Raw genomic sequence first — 15,984 nt, forward strand, 5'->3', positions numbered from 1 at the left:
GACAGACGGACAGACGGACATGGATAAATCAACTCAGCTCGACGTTCTGATCATATAAGTATACATTTTAATGGGTCTATCTCTTTTTGTTCTGGTACTTACAAACATCGGACCAAAGTTATAATACCATTTCATGCTCATGAAAGGTATAAAAATACTTATTGCAAATTTTCAAGGATATTCAAGAATAAAATTTTAAAATGCTTTTTCAGACTTATTCGTCCTTACGCACCAAAACCTTTTTTAATTCTACAGAATTATCTCTTTTATAGCGTCCCCCTTATGCCAGAAGCATGAATGTGCAAATTTAGCAATTTTGAGTTATTGGGTTGACGTAATTGACCTTTGGGTTCTATGTTATATGTTATACCAACACCATGCGTACACGGAAACTACATATTTTACAATGTCAATTACATGAAAGTAGAGTTGAGTCTCATAAAAAAAATGTCCAACTTGATTTCTCAATATTTTTAACCGACTTTACAAAAAGGAGTAGGTTATCAGTTTGTCGGAATATTTTTTTTTTATGTATGTTACCGCATAACTCTGAACCACGTTAACCGATTTTTATAATTGTTTTTTTTTTTAAGGAAAGTTGTTACCCCACAGGTGATCCCATACTAATTTGGCTTAAATCCGATCATTGGATCATTGGAAATTAAAGATAATCTTAAATTTTTATATGAGAACTGAGTTCGGTTTTTTTTTCGTGTCTTGTAATTTTTACACATTCATGTTTCTGGAATAAGGGGGACAATATGATATCCACATTGTTATTCTACATTTCACTGAGTTTTTTAAATAACTCTTTGAATTAATCATATCTTTAAAATTTCAAAGTCCTCTAAGAAAAATCCTGACGTCAGAGATTTTCGTAAATATATTAATTTTTGTTGTGTATAAAATTGACTGTCGTCACACAGTGTTACGGTTGAGAAAATCGATTGTGATATCTATCAATATGTAAAATTAAGAACTGTTTTTAAGTAACAATAAAATGTTAATGAGATTTTCGGGCCTGTTTGAATTGAACTACGACGTCAATGTCAGGATTGAATGAAGATCTATTTAATCTTATGGTTTTCTGATATTTTTGATGGTTTATTAAATCGTTTCTGATAGTTTTAGGATCGATTTGCGACGTACCTGTAACCCCACCGCGACCCACTAGTTATACTTTTCGTCGTGCCGCGTTTTGAGAATGAAAACTCAACTCTTGCGCCTTTGATTCCATAATTGGAGACTAAGAGCTCGAGTTATTTGGTGATACCCGCGATGCTTTGGGATAACTCTATTCCGAATATTACAGCAAGTTAAAATGTTATCTCCAATTTGATTAGATGCCCCGGCGACACATGGCCACTCACATACGCTCATCTAACATCCCTCTCTCTACGGCCCAAACTGTCGAGACTGTACGTTTCATAAGCTTATCGCTAGAAGACACCGACGAAAACATGAAATCGATTCGCCGATTTAGGCAGAGTTTAGTAATCTGCTAAAACATAAATAACAGTGAAATGTATTCGTTCGGTTTTCCTATGTATCTTTTTATGAATTTTCTTCAGTGGAAAATTTTCTAGTACATACATATTTAGTTATGAAATGAGTAAATAACTATTCAGAAAATTAGATTCTGGCATATATATATATAAACTAGGGGAAGCCCTGACAATTTCTTACGGTAAGTTAAGTTAAGTGTAGACCCTAGACTTAGGGCTAATTTTAGATGCAAATTTAAATGGCACTTGGGTTTCAGATCAACTTTATTTAAATATTCCAAACAAGTGGCAAGATTGTTGCTTGTTCCTTGAAACTGTTGTTGCATTCGTTTACATTTTGCGCTGAATAGCTGATAGTTTGTTGGTACAAACACAAAGTTGCACATCCCATATTAAAATAGCCAATATTGGCCATTTAAGTTAATCAAAAATCTCTACTTAAATAGCTCATCTGAAATTGGAGCTAACTGAGCTTTAAGCCGGCTTCAATTAATTAACCCAATACAGTTTGGCGTACGAAGTAGCTTGGTTTTATCATGTGGCCTTCCCTAAGTCTGAGGGCGAAGTAAGCCGCAAGACCCTGCATAATTCTTTCCGGCACATTAATTTTCCAATTTAAATACTTCGGAGAATAGAATGATACCTATGTACATAGGCATTTCGCTTCGAATGAGAGATTCAAAGTAACTTTCTCTAATATCGGCAGCGAAAAGTTGGAGGAACTTTTGCTTTTCTTGTGAACAAGACCAGTTTTATCGCGTTCTGCTCTTTTTGTGGCTTCAGACCTGAAAAATCCACCGTTGTACAGATTTTCAAAGTTCGTCAAACCCTCGAAAAGACTTAAAATAAGCAAATGTATATTATCGCGTAGTTTTGAACCTTCTTTTGGTGCAAATAAAGCGACGTTTTTCCATATTACATTTAATAGTTTTGTTTAAGTCGACTTAAACACATTTTCCCATTCACGAACGTAAGCTATTTAAAAGCAAACCAATTGCCCTTTGTCACTGCCGGCAAGTTTATAATTCATTAATTTTCATTTGTGTTGAAGTGAGTGCAATTACATAAATACCTTTTTTTATTAAAACTCATGGGCGTCAACGTAACGCTTAACTAGATAATTAGCAATTTAAAAGCGATGGTGTTGTTAATTACATATGTAGTTGAACAAATATTTAAAGGCTTCTATGAAGTACTACCATAATATGGTTAAACTCCTCATCACATTTGTTTTACAGTGCGTAAAAGTTTCCACCTTTTGGTCACAATAAATCATAAGAAATTTAGCATATTTAACTCCTTACTCCTATTACATATTGTATAATTTACTTTTTTGACACTTACTTTGAATAAGTTCATTACAATCGCAGTTAGGGGGTTACAGTGTTAATCAAAACTATTAAGCAAGGAATTTTACTCGTGCTTTCCGTAGACCTCAACGTTAAAAATTTATTTCGTTATGATTCTAAAATAACTCCCAATATTGTTCCACAGATTAAGAGTGTAAAAATTATTGGCTTATACCAGGTTTACATATAAGTAGATTATCCGCATTTTCGAGCTTAACGCCCTAATCTGTATTTAGAAAAAGAGATTAGCCATATAAAATCCGTCTCTCGTTAAGCTGTAATTATAAAATAATCTCAGATTAAACCGACAACTTTTCGGTGTCCAATCTAGTTTTATCGATCACTTTTGCGAAGTAGAGGATAAATGCCAAATGAAAAGTAAACAAAAATGGACGCTAGCAAGGAATAGAGATTTGTAAAGGAATTTTTAAAGTTAAAATATATGTATTTAAATTGCTTTATATAGCAGAAAAAATTTATCACGGTGGCACAGAGAAGAAACTTAACTTTTCCCTGAGTTGTGAGAATAACAAGCACAACAAATTTGACGGCTAATAATTTGAGATTTCCCTGTGTAAACGAGTTGATTAAAAACGAGCTTTAATTGAGATTATATTTATATTTAAACATACTTTTAGTACGTAACTTAAGCAAATAAGAGCCACCGCACACCACAGACTTTATCAGTCGCCGATTTAGTTGGCAGTTAGATACGCTTAACAGTAGTAAGGGTTTTGTTGTTTTGAATTTTGTGTTGTGCTGTTATTGCAGAAGACCACTGATATGTACTTTGTTTGAAAAAAAAACTCGAGCACTGGATAATTTTCTGTATGCATGTACTGTGTGACAACTTAATGCAGCTATTGTGCATAACTGTTAATAACGATTATTTAACGATAACTGCTTTGTTTTAATCATATTCATTACATTAACTAATTATTCACGACATACAAACCTTATAGAAAGAAGTAGTATAGAAATAATTAGCATTTTTCTATTTATTCCAAATTCAGGTTTCAGTCAATTCAAACAGCATTATGCAGCCTTTTTACTGTAAGCCTCAACTTTGGATTCCTGTTTATTTTTTAATTCAAACTTATTTCGTACACAATCCTGTGCTTGTTATTAAATCTATTTACATAGCGAAAAATAAGTCGCACGAGTTCGGTATTTTTTACCGATAAAGTCGTTTTTAGAAGCTACCAACCAAGTTTGCGCACCGCTTTAATCGCACTGATTTCCCTCTTATACTGCATTTAAACGTTTCTACCTTTTACTTGTTTTGATCTAACAGAATTAATATGCAGCGAGGGAGAAAAAATACTGATTCTACCCGAAAGTCGTCTCTTTCTCCGCTTCCCAATTATATTATTCTTCTCCTGTAAACTCACAAACGAAGGTCAAGTTCAAAAATGCATGTCATTCATATTCGTACATATGTATGTACAGTATATGCAATTGCTTAAAAATAACTAAAACCAGTTTCATATTAAACACTTTCTTCACAGAATTCAATAATAACTCAACATAAAGAGTGCAATGAACCACTGGTAAACCAAAAAATCAAATTTGTGCAAATTCCAAGACAGACTTTGGAGAAAATAAGGCAGTAAACGAAACAGCTTCTAATGCTTAACTTTATATGTGTACATAAACATATATACATATTATTTTGGGATCTCTAAAACTACCCCTGAAAATACCTGAGACCGTACCGAGTATGCAATTTATAAGAAAAATGTTGGCAAACTATAACCTTTTATTATTTTCGGAAAGAATATTTACCAGTAATTTTTCTAAAAGGCTACGTTGACGTACTGTATACCCCGCAAGCTAAAAAATCTCTAACAGTTAAAAAAATACCGAAAGTAGAAATTGCAAGAGCACACAAAAAGTTTAGAAAGCCATCCCAAAATTACCTATAATTTGGAAATAAAAACTCGCCAAATTAGTAACAATATCTACAAAACAAATAAATATTATCGGTTACCACACGTCAGAACTTTCAAATGATTTAAAAAATTTGAAAAATTATAACAAATCCTTAAGACTAGATGTAGTATTTGTGCTCATCGCCATGTCATTTGAAAAATGCTGTTTTAAATCAAATTTTGCGTTTTTAATACGTATGTATGTATGTATCAAACGCTAAAAGTTTGTACCGTTTACCGTTTAGTTATCTACTTAACAGAGAAAAATAAATGTATATTCGGAGCTTACACTTTTGCTAAGAATTTAGCCGAGCTTCTCTTTTAATTTGTGGTGTATAACAGGCATGAAAAGCAGGTACAATTGTACCTTTTTCCTTCCGCAGTTGCAAGCGCCTTCTGGCCGGTTGTGGACCGCGGGCGATCAAGGGAGCTACTGCAGCTGGCTAAGCGCCACCTCTGGATTCTCACAGGTGTAATGACCGAACATTGTCCTATGGGAACCCACGCGGTGCGACTCAAGATCGTCACGGATCCCTATTGCCGCAGTTGCCTGGAAGACGAGGTGGAATCATGTCAGCACTTCTACTCAACTCCTCGGTGCGCATCTCGTCAACACTCCCGAGGGACTCTCCGGAGTGGACATCAGCTGTTTGCGGAACTTTGTTGTAAGCACCCAGCGCTTCTCGTAATTTTACACAGTTACCGTTCAAATGAACCCTTTTTTCCGACGTTCGCTGACCTAAAGTTACATTAGACACAATCACTAGATTTAAGGTACAATCATCTTTTAATCCGATGAATTTTTCTTCTTATTTTTACTTTTTCCTTTACTATGACCATATATTTATCTGTCGGCTTGGGAAAAAGTGGTCAAAAGGAAGAAATTAACAAAATCATATTATGTATTCTCTTAAACATTTTACATTGCATTTAGAACAGCCACTACGAAAAATTTATTAAGTAAATTCTTGATTTTGGAGGGTATGCATGTACATATTTATGTTAGATATGTATGTGTATACCGCTACTTTAAGCATGTCAGGCCATCAGAAAACAAACAAGTATGTTTCTTTACAATGAAATCGAACAAATAATTAAAAATAAAATAAAAAAATCAAAAAAAAAAACAAAAGTAATCACCAAATTTAATCAACTACTTCTTTGAGTATTATTGATTATTTTTTTTATGACAAATAATCATGATTGTTTTTTGATTTGATTGATTACTAATTCCTCGGTTAAAAACACTAAATGATTTATTCATTACGATTACCGAATCTATGTAATCGTTTTGATTAGTAATCGTAATCCAAAGTTAACAGGTCTGTTTTTAACCGAATATATTTTTAATTTTATTTATTAAGAATCAACGGTATATCCTAGCTACTTCAAACTGGCACTTTAATGTTCTAAAATTGAATGGGCTACAAAAATACGTACTCAAAATCTTTTTTAAATATCTAATTAAAAACTTCGATATTTTTACGAAGTTTGAAACTTAGATTTATACGGCTTTTATAAAGGAATAATCCATATTTTTATAAAAAAAAATTCAAATTAAATAATAATAAAAAAATAGTCAAAACTTTGTGATAAGCACTACACTAACACTTTTTGCTCAAAGTCGAAATCTAAATTCCGTCCAAGCTCCGTTAAACTAATATTATTCGCTTCAAGTTCCACTACCATTGCTTCGCCAAAGAAAGATCTCCGGTTTGTGACCATTGGCAACAAGCGCGCGCAAGTAATCTGAGGATCTGATGAAACTAACAATCTATTAAAAACGTCAACGCCATTCGTTTTCCTACCATAGATCGCTCTAAAGCTTTTCAAGTCCTTGTCCGAACTAAATCCGCTTTTTATTCATTGAGCAACCTTAAAATAATATACAGTTTAAGGCCTGAAGAAATTTTCTTGAGGCAAATTTCCTTAAGGCAGTACGCAGTTCTTAAGAAATTTACTACGCTTTCTACTACGGTTTTCTAAAGTTTTTTGTGAAAAAAGCGCACAAGGCAACCCAGGTTTGCAACAGAAATATATGCCCGTTCCATTATTTCTTGAGGAAAGAGTGAGGCAACAGGCTGTGAGGTATCAAAAATGTCAAAATTCCTTGGACACACACGCGAAATAATGGCAATTTTTTCTTGACCGTTTTCTTGAGAGCTGCATACAGGGCTTTAAGTTCGAAATGAAACAGAAACAAACTTAACCAGAAGTATATGTTTTTGTGTTTAATTAAAATGAAAGTGAAATTTTTAAAACCAATTTATTTAAAAATGCGCAAAGTGCTTTTGGTTTTGAACTCGCATTCATAATAAGGAAAGAACATACTTTATTGCAGTACTGTCGAACTTAAAAGCGCTTTGCGCATTAAAAAAAAAATATTTTGAAAATTACACTTGCTAAAAACTGGAGGTTAGTTTAGTTTTTTTTTAACTTAATATTTTTAAAACACATAATTCCAAAAAAATAAACCAAATTTATCTAAAACATCGCAATATGGATATCAAATGAAAGGTATTATTGAAAACTTTGATCAGAAAATATTTTCTGTCAGGGTTGCCACTCTTCTATGTAATACAAATTTTTATTTTGTTAATTTCAATCAGCATTTATTTTAAGTATACAAAGTACATATACGCTGAAGATATGTACCATTCATTTCAGCGTACTTCGAAATAGGGTTGCCACCTAAATTTTGGAGTAAGAAATTTAATATCGAAATCCAAGTTTTATTTTTTTTCAAAATATTTTTTTAAAGCTATCCACATCTTGAAAACTTTAAAAAGTATATGCACCCCAGGTAAAGCTCGGTCAACCTGGTACTTATTATGTTAACAATAAGGATGCTGGCTATAGAATAATAGTAGGGTAAGCACTGCGACCAATAGGTCTATTGTGCCCATGCTGGCTATGTTTATGGCACTATTATATTCTATGTCCTTTGTGATTAACAAGTGCTGCCTCGCTTCTACGAAAAATTGTTTTTGGGCCAGAGTAATAAATTAATAAAGAAAACACTGGAAATCGGGACTTTATCGTTTATACGACTTTTCAAAAATATTCAGCGGGACAATTTTCTCAAAATCGGTAGTGCGCCGCCAAAACCGTTACGGATGGCCACCGTACGCATAAGGCATATGAACATACACACATACGAACATATATTTTGATGTTTTAAATATATTTGCCCACAACTTAATGTTTATGTTTGTATAATAAATAGTTAGATACTATATAGTTACATACATACTTATGTACGTGTATGCGCGCATTCTCTGTTTTACCGAGTTAATAGCGTCTAATTCAAACTGTCATGTCATGTAACATTTCTGCATCACTTAAATATGTATAAATAACTAGTCAATTAAATCAAATCAACTAGCAAGTTACGGCTACTTATGTACATACATACATATGTATATACAGATATCATTTTTATACGAGTACCAGTATTTGCGTTTACGTGCGTACTAAACTGCTGCAGGAATGCATTTGTTTGCAGCTTCAAAACATTCTCTTGAAGTTAGAATAGCCGCTCTCTTTCATTCTATGTTAGCGAACATGAATTAGAATGTTATCGAAGAGTAATAGAATGGNCGTTACACCAATGGTAATGAGCATTCCATTCGCCAAATATTATACTCCCGCTCATTCGCATTCTCTTGCTGATATCGTTTGCAAACCTTGTACATGTTTTGAGAGTAAAGAGAACGACCGCAAAAGCAAATGCATTCTCGCAGCTGTATAGTGCGTACACAGTGGCGTAGCCAGGGGGAGGAGGGGGAATTTGGGAGGGATAGATCTCCCCCCTTCGTCAGTGAAAGGAAACTTTTTATTTTTGAATTAATAACACAATACTATTTTACCCTTCCGATTTATAATTTTCTTATTTCAGACTGATGGCAAATTATCTTTTAATGAATATATTAAATTATCGGTTGGTAGATTATGTATTTGAATATTTGCGAAATACACTAAGCCATTTTGCTTAGTTTCCTACAGTTTTGGGAAATAATCTATAATCTATACAAAACCAGTACTTTTCGACTGTAAATTGTATCGACTTTTTAATTTGCTGATATGCATGCATGCATACATAGATTCCCTTCAAGACCAATGATTTGATGGTATTCACGGGAAAGTTTATGTAGGTACATTTACATATTTTACACTGTTAACATAAATTTCAAGGCAGAAATTTTAAGATACACTTCTTAACAAACAAATTTTTTTAATATATTAAAGATAAAATTGAAATAGAAAGTTCGAAATTTTTACGAAAGTTTGCCGATTTTTTTTTTAATGTTGTTCAAAGATTAAACTTATTTTCATTTAGTGTTTGTTAAGGAATAAACTATATTTTTATAAACAAATAATTCAAATTAAAATATAATAAAATAAATAGTCAAAACTAGTCAATATGTGAGTGTCGTAAAGTATTGATATTATTTAACCGACTTCAATCCGGACCAAAATTTATATGTGATATCTTCGACTTTAGTAGTATCGATTTTGAGTATTAGATGAAAAAAATATATATTTTAATTTTTCGAGTCTCTATAGAGGAATCTGTACTTTGCCCCCTGTGCGACACGCCTTAACCGTCTCCAATCGGGACCAAAATTTATATGTGATATCGGTGACAGTGATATTACCGATTGAGGGGGTGAGACCGAAAAAAGCCTTCATTTGATTTTTAAAGAACCACCCTAATGTACATATATACCCTGCAAACCAAAGTTCCCGAAATCTTAACGAAATCTTTGGGAGTATCTGATTTCTGTAACGATTTTTTTCCGAATCTTCAAAGAAAATTATATGAAGTGGTTGACACGAACTCGTAAAGAAATTTCTGTACGAAAAATAAAGAAAATTCTGAAAAAAGTCTGCAAGAAATTCTTCACATAGCAGCATTATTTTTATTTCTTTACCGATTTTCTTCCGAAATTTCGTAAAAGAATGTAAGTGTGCGTAATTTATTTCATTTTAGAAAATTCCGCAAAAAATCGGATGGGATCTTTCCGAATTCTTTAAAAATTCTTTACGATTCAGAATACTCTGAAAAAATGGTTTGCAGGGTAGTTTCAACGCAAACACAATACATAAATTGAAATAAATCAATACACCCAAGTTGAACAGCGGCAAAGTATTGGAATTACAACCAAAACAAAAAAACAAAAATTTATTAATATAAGTCAACTTTTGCATTGGAGGTCAGCAACTGCGACAACACTTCACAATGCGTCGACCGGCTCATTTGCTTTTAAATACGAATTACAGCCTATGCTAAAACAATGGACTGACTGCAGAATAAATCAGTGCATGGGTGTATTGGCGGATTGACACACGTACGGATGGATGGCTTATGGTAATTAATTGAATCGCTTGCTTATTCACGCACTTGCCAGAGCGGCGTAAGTTTGGTTGCAGTTTTCGAAAGGTGCGCAGGTAAATATGTCCCTACTCATAGGGCCTCGTTGTATGCATGCGTGTATCGAAGAAGCTACCAATGCCGGCAATCACGACGACAATACCAGCGACTTGTTAACCTGTCTTTAGCAAGCAATGCAGCGGCGCTGGTGTAGGGAGAAGGTGGTGTAGGAGGACGACGACCAATGAATGTCGTACGCATTCTGCATCTAGTATGAGCGTTTTTGTTAATAATGGTAATGCGAGCAGGCGACGGCAATGCACGCCAGCTTAATAAAAGTACTTAAATATGTATGTATATATGTACGTACATATGTATTTTACTGTGTATGTATATGCGCTTGTATACTTACTATATAAATTAATTTGTTTATATTTTTTCTGTAACTATACGTGCGTATGTGGACGTCAACGTCGTCGTCGTTGCCGGCGTTTGAGCTGGTGTTTTGGTTTAGACTACTAGAGTGGCGCTGCTACACGCTGTGACGCTTTTTAATGCTCGTTGCTAATGCATGTACTCGTACACTGTGCTCTATCACCTGGTCTTGAAACAATAAGCTGTCAGTTAGGTTTTGATTTCAGTTATCGGTGCACACAAGTCGCTTATTAACGCAAAATCAACGGCCAAGCTCATCTGCCTAGTATTTGGCAATTCACTATTGCTTGCTTCAATACAGTAGATTTGTAATATTTTACGTGAAATTCAAAATATAACAGCAAACTGGAGCAGACGGTAAATTACAATTACAGAAACGTACGTCAAAATACAAAGTATAACAAAATCTTCAAAAAACAGTTTACTGCATTAAAATGACGGAAGTGAGAAGCACGCTATAAAGACGTTATTAAATATTATCGCTGAACATGTAGTGCTGTACTACACATCTGTATTAAAGTGGTATTTATATATAAGAGTAGTAAAAAATAATAGCAAAGTACGAAAAAAGAACATAAATATTCAACTTTGCATTTTGAAAAAAAAATACTGAAAAATATATACTGGATTAGTTATAACAGCAAAAATAAAAGAAAACAAAACCAAAGGCGAATTAGCTAAACCGATTGTATGATACACCTATTTTAAAGTGTCTGCGCAGTTTTATCATTTAACTACATTAGCACATAAATGCGTATTTACATACATACTTATATGCATACTGAAATACATATTTCGAGCACTAACCGCCAAAATAACGTAAGCGGCATTTTTTCAAAATTTCCTTTTTGGTGCAGCCTAATGCATCTATGTAGATGCATTTCTGCATCAAAAACAAAATTTTGAAATAAATGTCGCTTACGCTATTTTGGCGGTTAGGGCTCGATTATTGCTATCTGCACACTTGTCATCCAATCATGATTGCGTTATCGTCTCGCCCTGATCGGTTATTTGTTAATCGTTAAGCACGCATTGTTTGTTTACATTTTATGGTGAAAAATTTGTGAAAAAGTTAATATTTGCATTAAAATTACATAAAAATTAGTATTTCTTGCATAAAATCTGTGGAAATTATTAAAAAGTGGATATTTGCAATCAAATTTAATAAATGTGAGAGTTTTATATATGAATGTGAGAGTTTCAAATATGACGAAATTTCAAAAAGTCTCCCCGTGCGTGCACAAAACATATTTCAGAAAAAATAAAATAAGAGAGATTAATGTAAAATTATGTCTAGAATTGTTGCAGCACAGTTCATCATTTTAAAATTGCAGGTTTTTGTAAAAATTTCGCGAAAATATCAACCGAAAAACAGAAAATACCTGCTCTAAGCGAATTTTTAGACGCCAAATTAATTGAAATATCACGACCGAGTGTGCGAAAGTGTAGTCGTCATGTAATCGTTGCATCATGATTGTGACGGTGAAGCAACAGTGATTCGACGACCAATGTGCAGAAAGCCTTACCGTGCGCTTGCTGGAATAGTGTCATGTTTAAACAAAAATATGTTAAATACCCGTCAGTAATGCTGTTCTGTAACCAGTTAACATCTTTTTCTGTATCGTTTGGCACTTTCAGTCCGATAATTGTGGGTGGGTTAGCGATGAAAAAAAAGTGTGTTGTTCGATTTGGAACAAATTGTATATTTTTAACAGACTTCACAAAAAAAAGAAAGGTTATTTTTTTGCGTGTGTGTGTTACTGCATTAATTTGGACCACGTTAACCGATTTCTGTAATTCTTTTTTAAATGAAAGATGTTATCTCACAGGTAGTCCCATATTAATTTGGTTTAAATCCGATCATGGGATAGTGACTAAATTAACGATAATCTTAAATTTTTATATGAGAATTGAAGTCGGTTTTGTTTTTTTCTTAAAAATTATTTATTTAATTTTTTTATGAATTAATATTCATAAATAAACTAAATAACTGCAATCAAACAAAACAATAACCATTAATACAAATTCGTAAATATTAGGGATTCCGCTATACTGTAGGGAGTTTCTGTAAGCCATTAGCAACAATATTCGTATCGCTAACCGGTTACAGAATCTCCTCCCTGGAGGTGGTTGGTGGGTGGTAGTGCCGAGTGGCCACTCAGGAGCGAATTACCGTGAGGTAGACGTATTCAGTTGAACTTCTATTTACGAGTGTTTGGCTAATAATATGAAAACTAGGACAATTTTCTATTTAATCCGTAACCCAATATCTAAGAAATGTGCTACACTATATGGCCTTCATTTGCCTTCCAGAAGCGGCGAAGTCAGTTTGGCCACTCATCGATTGCAGTACGCATCCAATAAATCGGGAAATTTTCCATTGCTCTGACAAAGGTGCGCTTCAAAGAATCAAAATATGGATGAGGAGTAGTGTAAGCCATGGCCTCGAGGACGGACCACAATTTATAAATTATCCAATAGACTGAGATCCGGTCTCCCAGATGGCCATTCAACTGTGGAAAAGAAGTTCGGAGGTTTGTGTCGATTTTGCCTTATGAGCTGAAGCGGAGCCTTGTTGAAGCCATCGCAGAAGCTGGGCGGTGGACACGATGAAACGGTTTTCGACGAATTACATTGGACCAGGGGCGGTTCCAGTGGGGTGGTTTTGGGGGTTAAACTACGTGTCAGTCAGTGGCGGACCCACGGGGGGGGCGCATATGTATGTATAAAATGGTGTCTATGTATTAAAACACTCCCCGTGGGTCCGCCACTGACTGACACGTAGTTCAACCCCCAAAACTCCCCCGCTGGATCCGCCACTGCATTGGACACATTAGCGCACACAAGGGGTGGGTTTTGGAGTTCAAATATTGATATCTTCTTTATTACTTCCGCCAAATAATTTTGGTAGGGTTAATATCAGCACAAAAAGTTCTATCGAGCCACATTTAGGGTTTTGGCATAGATAGATTATTGATATTCCACACTTATGTGCATGGAACGACCTCGGACTATTTCTAATTAAATCCTGCAGTACGGGAACAGGCTTAATGACCATAAAAGAGTAAAAATTTCACGGAATTTATTTATTTATTTTTATTAAAATTCTTTTTTTTTTAATTTTTTATTACTTTTGAAAGTTGAGCGAATCTTGTGTTTATATAACGTTTTATTAAAAAAGTAATTTTTTAGCTAAAAATACAACCGATCCAATGATCGAATTTTTAGCCAAATTACGGGACGACCCTTGAACTACCATCTTCCCGATAAAAAAAAAAAAGAATTATTTAAATCGGTTCACGTGGTTCAAAGTTATGCGGTAGCATACATAAAAAAGAAAAAAAAATTTCAAAGAATTGATAACCTCCAACTTTATTTGAAGTCGATTAAAAATGTTTGAATCCTTTGTTAATTTTATGTAAATAAAGTGCAATTTATGAAACTTTATCCGAAACGAATTTTCTGTATATTTTGATGAACTTTAGCAGTATACATTTTTCAAATTTTTACTGAAAATATACCGAATTATGACTGCGATAAAAAATAAATTGTACGTTTTTTGAGCAAAACTTTTTCGTCGCAAAATAGAAACTTTCAAATATCATGGTAAATAGTACACGTAGTATTGGAAAATGCATTAGGCGTTGAGAATAATATGTGCTACTCATTGAAAATAAACTGTAACAATTTGAAATCTGTCACTCGTAATTATTAAAAATGTAATATTTAAAGTTCTTTTAATTAAAGATTAAAATAAGACCTTTTACAGCTGCGTGCCTTTGAAAATATTGAAAATATAACAAATATTGCCTGAATAGGTCTTTGCGTGAATGGCTTCAAAATTTCCGTTTTTTTTGATGGCACACAGACAGACTAAAACATAACAGGTTGGCATTAAGCGTGATCGTTAGATAACATTCTTCACAAAATTCGTGGAAAATGCCAAATACATAAATAATTTTTGTCTAAAACACCGCCATGAATATATATGTGTGTATGTAAGGATTTTCAGATCTTTAGGCAGTGCGGTTAACAAATTTTTACATATTTACTCCAAAATTAGATTTTTTCTTTACAATTTTTGAAAGCTGGGCATGGCCCGGCCTTTTATGTCAAATGTTTGTATCTCGAAAACCACTTCACCAATCTGTACCAAATGATATACAGATTGCGCCTGACCTTCTTAAATATTGTCTCCCTCTAGAAGTATCGCTAACATTGAATTTAAAAAAATTATCGTTTTTTACTTATAACTGTTTAAGCATTTGAGAAAAATTAATCACACAAGAATTTAATGTTTCCTCAATAGACTTCAAACAATTTGATTTATAATTTATTTTTGTGCATTCAATTTAAAAATTTACGGTTTTTTTAGCTTTTAACCGCACGGTTCCGGAGATATGCCCATATGTATGTATTGGCCTTTTTATGGAATTTTCATATCGCTAGCTTAGAGTGAAAAGTTGCTAAGTCCGCTTTTTATGAAAACTCCTATTTTGATACAGGAGGCTAGAGAAATTAATAATGCATCGTTTTGAAAAGAATAAAGATCCTTGTTTTATGACATCTTGTTTATATTCAATGAAAGAAAAACCCATCCCAGATCAAAAAAAAAAAAAGCCTCCGAAATTTTGATAAATCCAAAATAGTACAAAATATTTTAATAAAGATCGAATGCGAGATACTTGAAGAAAATGACTTAAAGAGGTCTTTTTCCTTTCCTGCACTTTTCACTTTAAGGTAGCGATATGTGATACTGAAAAGCCATAAAAGATTCAGGATGATGATCGTCTGGTAAAAAGATCTTTCGATGGGTGGACAGCGAAAACAAAGCTGCCCACGAACATAATGTAAGGACCAAGCGCAGAAATACCTGTCTGCAGTTGGAATGAACAACTGATGTAAGTTTGTAAAAGAGTGAGGAAATTAGTGCAGTTTTTAGTCCCAAACTGACAAATGGTTATGGCGCCAAATAAGAAGAAGGTCAATGGACGAATACAGCAGTGTAATTTTACACCCAACACTTAAAATTTGTTTGCGCGCCATGTAAGAAATTTTAATTAAAACTTGACTTTAATATTTATAAGTCATGAAATGTTTTATGAATTGGAAATATACCGATATCGTATGATACTGTGTAGTATTCAAAAATACAGTGCACTACGGAAACAAGTAAACAAATACATACTTACATATTCACGTGTGTGGTGTCAAATCGCAAGCAGTATCCCAGCCAGCAAAATCATCGTAAATAAGCTCGTAATTGGATATTTTCTCGAAGAAAAACCGGATTAAAAATCGTTTATGATAGCCGTTTACGACTCTTTTTCGAGCACTTTTTCGCTTTAAATTGTGCATCGCCTACGAACAGTCGTAAACGGATCGAAAAA

At 33.6% G+C, this 15,984-nt stretch overlaps 1 protein-coding gene across 6 annotated transcripts in view; it reads left to right on the forward strand.

Moving 5' to 3' along the window:
- The first annotated feature begins 10,768 nt into the window (after window positions 1–10,768).
- The window catches only part of Aldh-III (Aldehyde dehydrogenase type III), a 42,734-nt gene continuing 37,518 nt past the window's right edge, over window positions 10,769–15,984 (forward strand). For 5 of the 6 annotated variants that reach the window (XR_001846962.1, XM_017611557.1, XM_017611552.1 and 2 more), the window contains exon 1: window positions 10,770–10,972. The gene's annotated coding sequence lies outside the window, so the exon portion shown is untranslated. Of the gene's footprint in view, window positions 10,973–15,984 lie in introns of all 6 variants that reach the window. The other variant, XM_017611563.1, reaches the window with a different exon arrangement.

This window comes from Rhagoletis zephyria, unplaced genomic scaffold, assembly GCF_001687245.7.
Source record: "Rhagoletis zephyria isolate East Lansing unplaced genomic scaffold, Rhagoletis_zephyria_1.1 Rzeph_scaffold_00013, whole genome shotgun sequence".
Taxonomy (NCBI): domain Eukaryota; kingdom Metazoa; phylum Arthropoda; class Insecta; order Diptera; family Tephritidae; genus Rhagoletis; species Rhagoletis zephyria.